Consider the following 11,896-nt stretch of genomic DNA (forward strand, 5'->3'; position numbering starts at 1 on the left):
ACGAGTTAGCGAGAGAATTGAGGGCAATGTGAGATGAAATTTTGATTTCAGAACCCTACCACGACGAACTTTGACATTTAGCTGAGCCTTAGACCTCAACTTTTTTTTTCTTACTTCGACCAGTCTCAAACAAAGTTCACAATGAACAATGATGACAGATAATGAAGTTTACAAATCTTCTTATTTTTGTTGAAGGCTTATTTCTGGATTATTGTTCTTGTTCTCTTCCTATATGCTTTCTTATCTCTTCAGAGTTTGTTCTCTTTTCTCTTCCTATATTTCTGGATTATTGTTCTGTTTTAAAAAGATGAATCTATCTGATTGATTAGGGTTTATATTATCAACAAGAATGCATTATCAGGATAGCATTTACTTATCTATGTTTTAGAAAGGTGAATCTATCTGATTGATTATCAGAGAAGAAGAATGGTGAGTTTAGTTAATTAGGGTAGGAGAGAAATGATTAATGACTTTATAAATGTTTTATTATTTAGAATTTTAAATAATTATATAATATATATTAATTAAAAAAGATGACATGTCAATATATTAATTGAAAAAGATGACATGTCAATTCTAAATGTCGTTTTATTTAACAGAAACTTAACGGGGATAGAGGTTTGGTGGAATAGTGACATAGATGAATACTAATCTCAACTTCAGTGGTAAGAGCAAACAAAAATTAGTTCAGTGATATAGGTGAATATTTTATTATAGTTCAGTGATAAAATTGGCATTTTTCCCGTTGATTAAAGAGTTGTACTTGTTTTGTTAGGTTGTTCTATCTAGTTGTGAGGCAGAGTATGTTGTTGTGATAGAGGTTGCTAAGGAGATGATGTGGTTACAACCCTTTTTGCGAGAATTGGGTCAAGACTACGAGGAAAGTGTGTTGCGATGCGACAGTCAGAGTGTCATTCATTTGGCAAAGAATCCTGTTTATCATGGCAGGACGAAGCATATACAGGTTCGTTATCATTTCATCCGGTCAGCTTTAGAAGATGGAGTATTAGCTCTTGAGAAGATTCTTGGGAGTGAGATTCCAGCTGATATGTTGACGAAAGCTGTAACAAATGAGAAACTGAAGTTGTGTGCAATTTCAGTTGGTCTTCTTCGTTAAGACATCGGATGGAAAGCCGCTACCGATCGATAGATGATGAAGTTAGTCTCCAAGTGGGAGATTGTTGAATTATGGAGCCTACACTTCTAATAAACTCTACAATTGTCAATTAGAGTTTATTGAGTTTGTATTTGGTTTTGGGCTTGGATCTGACCAAGAGTTATTTATGTTTTATTACCTGAATGTTTACCTATAAATATGTGATTATTAAGAGTTTACATAGAGAGTCATAATTCTAGAGAAATAAAGTGTGAGACAAAAACTATGTATTCTTTGTTTTTCTTCATAGTGAAATCTGGTGATGGCTGAAGTGGACGTAGCTCAATTTGAGTGAACCACTATAAATTTGTGTCTTCTTGTGTTCTTCTTTTTGCGGTTTTTACAGATTGTTTCAAGCAGGTCGAATTTGAAATATACAAATCCTAACCGTTAATTTGTACATTCAAATATCAAAACAAACTTGAAGTCGATTTAAAAAAAAATATAAAACCGTCCATTTCAATTGTTGGGTGGTCAGATCATCAGTTTAATAAGTTTTATATGTGCTCTAAAAATAATAGTTAAATAATACAAATATAACTAAAATTGATTTTAAAAAAATAACAATAACAATTATAAAACAAATGACATTAATTGGTTGAGCCTAATCATGTTTGTTTTTTACGGAAAAATAAAATATTTTACATTATTTTTATTAGTTTTTAAACATATTTTTAAATATTAAGAGAAAATAGTTATCAACTTTTAGTTGTTTTTATATATATATTTAAATTTTAACTATGATCTGATATAGACTTCCCTACTTAACCGACAAATTGAACTTCATATATCAGATACAATTTTATCTTCTTGACATTGTTACTCAATTTATAAGGATAATACTCCACTGCATTATTAACCTTTTGTCACGGGCAGAAACTCGGTCACCGAATAATTTCTCGTCCTGCGCGGCACTAGTATAGATTGTCACACTCCTAATTAGTCATCATTTCTAAAAATGCAAGAAGATGGAAAACTTTGAGAGAAAAAGAGCTTAGATAAATCTTGTTTATTATTTTACAAGAGTTAGGTGTTGTACATGCATGGTGTTTGGTTTATGGCCAAGACTTGTTTATATACAAGTGGAGAGATATTTCTAGATCCTCCCCAACCTAGAACTTTCTAGACTCTTCTATTACATATCCTTGACCCAAGAATTCCTAGAGAATTCTACTAACTCCTACTCTTGAGAACTCCTAGAGAATTCTAGAGAGTTCCATGACCCTACTTACAAAAAGGAACTCCTAGAGAAATCTATAGAGTTCCATGACCTTACTTTTATAAAGGAACTCCTCTAGAAATCTAGAGAGTTCCATAACCTTGTCTCCAACTTGGAACTCCTAGAGAATTCTAGAGAGTTCACAAAATGGAAAAGACCACAAAATCTAGAAACTTCTTGAGAGTGCACCTTGAGGGCTTGATATCTTCACCCATCTTAATGGGTCGTGACATTCTCCCCCACCTAAGTCGTCATCGTCCTCGGCATGACCCTATATTGGTGCTCGGTTCAATTTCTATCGGTCAACTCCAACCGATATGAGACGTTTCCCACACATCTCTTCATTTTGATCGGTCTTTCGCATCTGCGCACAAGTCCCTTGAGCACAGACTGTAGAGACTTCATTTGTTGTGGGGTAACTTCCTCCTTCTTCGGTCCCCTTCCTTGACTGCACACCCCTTCAAATCTGCCCTTTATTCATCTTCTTGGTGACTCTCTCAAAAGATGCCCGAGCACGACCTGCTTTCCCTTTTAAGGATTTGGCGAGAGCGAAGGCGGACTAACTTTGGCCAACGTCACCTATGGCCAAACCTTGTAGAGATGATGGTTGTCTTGTGCCTTTAGACTTGAGCCCCTTGAAGACCTTTTTGCAAGCTCTCTGGACTCCCTTGGGTACTTCCCCTATCCCTTGGGAACCGTCCTCATCATCTTTCTAATCAAAAGTGGCAAATGACCCTTTACCACATTTGCGAACTCGGCTAAATCTCATTGCCGAGAGCATGCACATTCCCTCTGATTCTCTCATTGTTGGTATCACCCTAGTCTTTCCGTGATCCAAAATGATTAAGGATTCAGAATAAGGCATTATGCAAGCACATACCTGATCTAACCATTGTAGTCCCAACACTACATCGTAGTCTTCCATTGGGACTAAGGTAAACGAGATTGTCCAATACCAGTCTTCGATCCTAGTATGCACTTTCTTAGCCTACCCAACCACCGGCTTGGCTACATTAAAGGACATTAATGTCTCTCTCATTGGGTTGGTGCACAAACTCAACGCCATAGCTACTCCTTCGCGCATGAAGTTGTGAGTAGCCTCTGTATCCACTAGTGCATTAATGTTCCTTCCCCCAATCAAAGCTTCCACGAACATCTAGCCCCTCGTTGTTCCCTTGACCGACTCCTTAATGCTAGTCTTCACAACATTGAGTAGTCTCAAGGATCCCACTCGAGTCCCTTCCTCTTCCTCGGAAGACTCGGTTCATTTAACTTCTGCAATCTTTTCCCCCTTCAATGGGCACATAATCTTTATGTGATTATGAGCACCACAAATATGACAAACTCTTGGCTTACCCGCTTCGTCGTCTTACCTCCCTGATTTGCTTTGTGCATGCCCCTTTATGGTTGGGCAGTTTCCCCCACCTTTCTCCTTGTCATGTAGGCGGTCTCTCCTACCATTCTCCTCATCATCTCGGATGAGCTTTGTACTGTCCACAGAAACCCTAAGCCTCTCCGCAACTACAATTGCCTCGGGTACGTTCTGCACTTTGGCTCGTTGCAGCTCTAACTATGCCAAGGTCTTTAGGCCATTCACAAACGCGAACAAAGTCGCATGTTCCGTTAGACTAGGTAACTCGAGAATCAACTCATGGAACTTCTTTATATATTCCTTGACGGTCATGTTGTGCACAAGTTATCTTAACCGCTTCCGTGCCTCGAACTCGACATTTTCCAGGAAGAATTGGCGTTTGAACTCGGTCTTGAAGTCTTCTCACGTCTCCATTTGCAACGTATCTTGTTCAATATCGGCTTCCCGCCTCCTCCACCACAGTAGTGTAGTATCTTGTTGGAAAAAAGGTGTTGTTCTAACTTCGTACGATCATCAAGTATGTTTGATACCCGAAAATACCTCTCCATGTTCCAAAGGAAGTCCTCCATTTCTCTTACACTCCTCGAGCCTTTGAACGTAGTTGGCTTGGGAACATTCATCCAACGAGGTGCCGGACCTCGAAGTTCCCCTCCATTCCACCCAATCAGACCCTCCATCGCGTCGAGCCTCCCATCATCTCCCTTCAGAGACCATCGATCCTTACATGGACTTCTCCTCGGATTGTCTCGAGCATATCATTAACCTCCCCTCGAACCGATCCTAACACTTCGTCCTGAATTCTACGGTTCACATTGTTAATAATCCGCATGACCTCGTTCTCTAACTTTTCTTCAGACTCATCCAACATCGTCACCCTATCGGCCATCGCGCTAAACACTTCGAGAGCCTCTTAATGCTTGCACATGCTTTCCTCAAGTCGGGTCACCCGCGCTTCCATGCCGAAACTCCTCTCGACGGACTTGTCCCTCTTGAACCTCTTGTCCTTCTGTTCGCCGGTCGAAACCTTCGTGACTTTGGAACTTGAATCCATCTCTTCTTGGCACAATCTTCTTTCAAATGTGGAAGCACAAATGTGGATACGATACCACTTTCGCTTTGATACCACTTGTCACGGGTAGAAACTTGGTCACCGAATAATTGCTCGTCCCATGCGGCACTAGTCTAGAATGTCACAATCCTAGAAACTTGGTCACCGAATAAATGTTTTGTGTTAACGCACGCATCTCGAGACACAAATATCCATCAATTAAGACATAAATATTTTGCGTTGACGCGCGCATCTCGAGACACAAATAGTTCATTATTAGATAAATAAGTACATAATAAAGTTTGGAGTAATAAAAATTGTTAAATCTATCTATCTATATATATATATATAATGATACTTAATTTTTAAAGTGTCCGGATTGCCGTGTCGAGAGCTGTGGTTAATTTGGATACTTTGGTCGGATTGTGGGTTGACCCGACCATAAACTTAAAACGGTTAAAAATAAAATTAAAAATGTTAGAGGTATGTTTCGAACTTGCAACCTAACAAAAAAGTACAACCTAACCAACGAGGCTACTAAGACTTTATATTTTTAATTCAACACCAAATTTGATGAACGCAGAACGTTTTAACATTAATATAAGTTCAACTTTTTAACTAACTAATCTATATATATAATGATGCTGAGTAAATGGATACTTTGGTCGGATTGTGGGTTGACCAACTCATAAACTTAAAACGGTTTAAAATAAAATTAAAAATATTATCCATAATTTTTTTCACAATTTTTTATATTATTACTCGTGCAAGTTAAATTGTCATAATTATTTAAAACCTCATTTTCAAGTTCAATACCCCATTTCATTTCAATGTCGAAATAAGAAACTCTATCAAAATGTCTCAAAATCATATATCATAAATCATCATTATCAAACTATTTCAAAATCGTTATAAAAAATCATCCTCCTATAGACTGTCTTAAAATTATCAATCCTAATTTTGATAAACTCATTTTGAATAAACATTTTTGACCTTGAAATAGCAATACATATTATAAAATCAAACTATAGATTTTTCACCTCAAATCTAATAAAACTTATACTTTTTTTCAACAAAACCAAATAAGCCAACATTTATTTTTACTTTCTAGTGAAGAAGATAATACAAGCTATTTTGTTATCTCTTTACCCATTCAAGCTTAAAACTTAATAATGTAATAATAATCTCACGCACCTATATCACTTATCCTTATTAAAAATAGAACATTTGTCATTTTATTAAATTCTACAACTTATCTCCATTAGAATATGTCACTTGCTACATAACTCATGTACTACTTTATCTCCCTTGAAATAATATACGTATTGTGCTTAAAGATTCAATCAACTCTACGTTGTCTTTGCTTCCGCCTTCCCTTCAACATTCATCCAGCTGAGGCACCTACCAATGAAGCCACTTATAATTTATATATGAAGTCATTTATTTTTATTCTTTTACTTTTAAATTCAGATATTACATCTAATGAGTTATAAATACAAAATTACTTTGAGAAGGAGTTCATATGTTGGTTACCGTTATATCATATATATTCCAAGTCAATTCTAGTAAATAGAGAACAAAAATAAAAAGAGAATCAAGAAATGCAATATTCATTAACTTTTCAGAATCTTGGGTCCCCCAAAACTAGTAGCTTGAGCCTTGCAAATTATGCGATTGCACACTTTTTTCAACTCCCTAAGCTTAACCTCACATACGCTTTGTTAGTAAGCTGATGGTGGTCTAGCCATATAAATGTCTCAGCTATGACCTCCTCTATCTTCCACTTGTCACCATATGTCAACTTCTTGGCTTTCTTTCTCATTTTATAAGCATCATTCTCAAACATCATTCCTTGCTTCCGCTCCTCTCTTGAGCTCCTTATCCTCTATTCTGTACTTCTTTGCCTCTTGCACCATTTTCTCTATCTCTTTTGTCATTAACCTCCCTTTCTCATTCACTATTGTCATCTCATCTTTCTCACCGGTTGCATTTACCTTTGCTGAAACGTTTAATATCCCATTTGCATCTATATCGAAACATATAGTGATTTCACCAACACCCCTTGGTGCCGGGGAATTCCTTACAGATCAAATTCTCCAAGCAAGTTATTGTCTTTCGTCATTGCTCTTTCACCCTCAAACACATCAATCAAAAAACTCAATTGGTTGTCATCACATGTAACATAAACCTCCTCCACTTTTGTGGGAATCGTAGTGTTCCTAGGAATTATGACCGATATTATACCTCCCGTAGTCTCAATTCCAAGAGAGGGAGGAGTGACGTCGAGAAGTACGAGATCTTGAATTTTGTTATTTTTCTCACCACACAAAATGGCAGCTTGAACTGCAGCACCATAGGCAACAGCCTCATCAGGGTTGATGCTCTGACAGAGTTCCTTATCATCCAAGAAATCCTTAAGAAGCTTTTGCACTTTGGGAATTCTAGTAGACCCACCAACTAGAACAACATCATGGATACTGTTTTTCTCCATCTTGGCATCATTCAAGCATTTCTTAACCGTTTCCATACACTTAGTAAATATAGGGGCGAAGTCAGGATTTGAAAACTACCCGGGCTAATTTTTTATTAAAAAAATCTATCCGGGCTAGTTTTATAGTTTGCTGTCACCAATGTCTTTTAGCGACGAAACATAACCTTTTAGCGACGGAAAATAACCAAAAACGACGGTAAATTACCGTCGTTATTGATAAAATACATAAGGCTCCCCGGACTACAGCCCGGGCCAGCTTGATAAATAGATCCATGTTTATCTCCTCAAACTTATCTAGATAATTTGAAATAAAAGTCAACACCATCCTCTATAGTGGTCTGGGTAGTATATGAAAGAGTCCTCTTTGTCTTCTCGCATGCCATGCAAAGCCTACTTAGAGTACGGGGTTTCCACTTATGTCTTTGTATTTCTTGCGTTTGAATTCCTGCACAAAATGATTCACCATTCTGTTGTCAAAGTCCTCCCAAATAGGTATCACCAGCCGTGGCCTTTCACTTTAAAGACATGCCCATTAATGGGGTTCGTTCGATGCTACCACTGCCTGAATCTATTCACTAAATGACACATGTCAATCATAAAATATGTTTCTCTCACCATTAACTCATAAACTTAACTATAGTTGAGAATTTAAAGGAAAAACTAATATATTAAATTATTATATATTTTGTTTTAACGAAAAATAATATAATTATTTAAAATTATAATAGTATTTCTCCTAAAAAATATATATAATAATTTAATGCATAATTTTTTCCTTTAAATCATCACCCACATATAATAATATTAATACAATTTATATATATTTAATTAAAGATTTTAAATTATTATGTTATAATTTTTATTTCACTACTAAATAAAATTAATATGATATATATTTAATTAATAATATATTTTTTTAATTATTATGTTGTATATAATGATTTAATGATACTATACAAAACATATATAACATTAATTTGTTATTAACAAATAATAATAATTGAATATATATTTAATTAATAATAATTTTTTAAATTATTGTGTTATTCCTTCGTAACAAAAATATATATAATAATTTAATACATATATATTTATAAAGGTGATTTAAAATTATTATGTTATTTTTACTTAAAAAAAGAATATAAAATAATTTAATATATTATTTCCTCCTTTAATTAAGTTTTTATGAATTAGTGGTGAGAGAGAAATTTAAAGATTAACCTTTTTCAATTATTGATTGGATTCAGGCACTACCTCATTAATGGCGTGACTTTCACTTTAAAGACATGCCCATTATTGGTTATAGCCCACTTAAGTCTCTAAATTATTTATATAGAGAGGACTATAGAGAAAGAGAATTTGGTGAGAAAATGACTTGGAAAATGTAAAAGTGAGAAGAAAGAGAGAAAAAAAAAGAAATTATTTGATATTATGCCAAATCATTGCCTCACCAAATTCTCTTGCCAAATTCCTTCACCTAATCATTTCTCATATATATATATATATATTAGTTTAATCAATTGAGCATTTGGTGTTGTAGATGAATTTTAAATGGGAGGCAAGGTGATCAAAATACTTAATTTTAATTTCTTTATTATATTTTAAAATATAATAATTAATTATATAAATAATGATATTATATTATTATATATTAAATTTATATCTAATTCATAATTCTAATTTTAAATATAATTTTATTAAAATAATTATTATTAATATTTTATTTTAAATAAACAATATTTTCAAATATACAAATATTTATAATAATACATAAATTTTAATTAATATATAAATAAGATTTATTTATATAAATTAAAGTATAAGAAATTATATATAAAATAATTTAAATCATATAATATTATTATTTATTTTAAAATTACATGATAAAGATTAAAATAATAATTTATATAAATATAAAGATAAAATAGTTTTTATATTTCTTAATTTTAAACTATTTCAAAAATAATATTGATTTGGTTCGTTTACTTAAATATATAAATTGATATATTATTTATTCTTTCAAAACCATTTATATGCATTAATATTATATAATTGTCTTCACCGAGTATCTACCTACTTAATAATATGTTTTTTGACAATAATTTTGTATTTTTTTCTTCTTATTTTTATATTTTGTTTGGTTTTTATATTCTCACTAAACTAGACTGAAATTCATTAAATTAGACTTCAATATTTTCTTTATTTAAAACATAATTGATTTAACTTCTTCAGACGTCTTAACCTAATTTTTCTTTAATTATATAATTTTAAATGGGAAGAATGTCAATTTTAGGTATGAAGTTGGAGCAAGGTGTCAAATTTATCTACTAAGTATCAAAATTTTATTTATATATATTAACTTGTCAAAATGTGTCAATTTTATTCCAATTAACAAAAATATTTTAACACCGTTAAAATTTTGTCAAGCTGTTATTTTATAATTATTTTTTTAACTTCTCATTCTTTTCAAAATTCATTATTCAAACAAGACATAAACAAATATTAATCATTCTCATATCCCAACCTCTTAACCCTTTTAACTTCATTTTTAACATTAAACCATTATCGTTGTGACCGAAGTCTTTCCCAATAAAACCCTAAACGTTTGTCCCCAGTAAAACCCTAAATGTTTGTCGATGTGACAGAAGCCTCCCATCCTAACCCAGAATCGTTGTTTTGAATCCTCCCCCAACCGATTGGGAAAAAACATTGTCTGTTAATTGTTTTTCTTAAATTTGATTGAATTGGAGTGGCACTTGTTGGACTACCGAATTGCTCAGCTCGCAATGAACGAGCTTGCGCCTGAGAGGGTCCCAGCTTTTGCCTTTTCTCATAGAGTCCATGGTCACGGAGGGAATGTCTTCACTCTGGATTTGTTTTGGGAGGATGGCGTATTGGTGAAAGGGGAGAGCGATATGCGGTAGGAAGATGTATTATTGGACAGTCGAGGATGACATATTTTGATCATTGAAATATAATTTGTTTTATGGTAAAAATAGTTTCAGATCAGTCATTTGAAGACTGTGCTTGAATTTAGGTGCCGAGAAAATAATAGAAGTTTCTTTGACCTAAATAAGCTCCCAAGAGGTGGAAGCCGAGTAGACCTGTGTAAACGACGATAAAGGAGATATCCAGTTTAACTGTAAATTGTGGAGGCTTTGGATGGGGTGATTGGGAGACCATTGTAAAAGTTGGGGAGGATGGTAAAAGCGGGATGAAAGAGAAGAGTTATTTGGTGTTTGTTATGATTTGTATGAAGAGAAAAATAATTAAAACGGTGAAGATTAAAAAATGAATACTGGATATAGATTTGGTTAAATTTTAACGTCTGTTATATATTTTCTGTTAATTTGAATAAAATTGACACCTTCTAACAAGTTAATATATATAAATAGAATTTGAATACTAAATAGATAAATTTGACACCTTGACTCAACTTGATACATAAAATTGACATTCTTCCCAATTTTAAATGTATAAAAAATTTTTATAAATAAAGTGATATTATCACTTTTTAAATTTGTATATTTGTTTTATTTTAGTAAAGGTATTAATGTTAATAGTGTAGTACATATAATTTTTACCATCCATAAGAAAAAGAATTCCTTCTCATTTTTATATTCCAGGCAAAAAAATAATAATTCTGGATTCGCCCTTGCCTCCACCAAAGTCGAAAATAAGGACATTCTTCAATCCTACGTTATCTTCTCTCTTGTGTAGACCATAGGCAATCGCAGAAGTTGTTGGGTCAATGATAATACGCATCACATTGAGACCAGAAATTACACCAGCATCTTTGATGGCTTGTCTTTGAGAGTCGTTGAAGTAGGCCGGGACTGTAACGACAGCATTTTTCACGGGTGATCCCAAAAAGGCCTCGGCAACCTCCTTCATCTTGATTAACACCATGGAAGATATTTCCTCCGCATAGAACTGCTTCTCCTTGCCTTTGTATTTGACAACAATCATTGGCTTGTCTTCTGGCCCAGAAATCACTTTAAATGGCCAGTACTTGGTGTCACTTTGTACCGACGTACGGATCACTAAACTTTCTACCGATCAATCTCTTTGCATCTGAACCATAAAATGTTATTAAGGGAAATTATATATGCAATTAATTCCATTATAAAAATAGAGGAATAATATATAACTTAAGCATAAACTTACCAAAAACAGTGTTGATAGAGTTTGTAGCAACCTGATTCTTAGCCCCATCCCCGATTAACCGCTCTGTATCGGTGAATGCAACACAAGGAGTGGTTCTGTTGCCTTGATCGTTGACTACAATTTCAACATGGTCATGCTGCCATACTCCAACACATGAGTAGGTTGTACCCAGATCAATTCCGATCCCCGGTCCTTTCCATTTCCCTATCATTATAAAAAATGAGTATAATTTTTGTTGTATAGTTACATAGCTGATTCATGTGGTTTGGGTAATGAAGGAAGATAAATTGCTAGGAGTATAAATGTATATATAAACTTTATTGGCTAGTTTTCAGTGTCTCTTCGGTTAACCATCTTCTCTGTAAGTTAAACAGTCTCTCCACGTTCTCTGTAACGGGTGATTAGTCATACTAATGATATCTCATCCTAATTAAATAAAGCAC

General features: G+C 33.8%; 1 pseudogene; it reads right to left on the minus strand.

Annotated features, from left to right (window-relative positions):
- Positions 1-6,690: 6,690 nt before the first annotated feature.
- LOC124918592 lies at positions 6,691-11,664 on the minus strand (annotated as a pseudogene).
- Between the last annotated feature and the right edge of the window lie 232 nt (positions 11,665-11,896).

Source organism: Impatiens glandulifera, unplaced genomic scaffold (genome assembly GCF_907164915.1).
Source record: "Impatiens glandulifera unplaced genomic scaffold, dImpGla2.1, whole genome shotgun sequence".
NCBI classification, from domain to species: domain Eukaryota; kingdom Viridiplantae; phylum Streptophyta; class Magnoliopsida; order Ericales; family Balsaminaceae; genus Impatiens; species Impatiens glandulifera.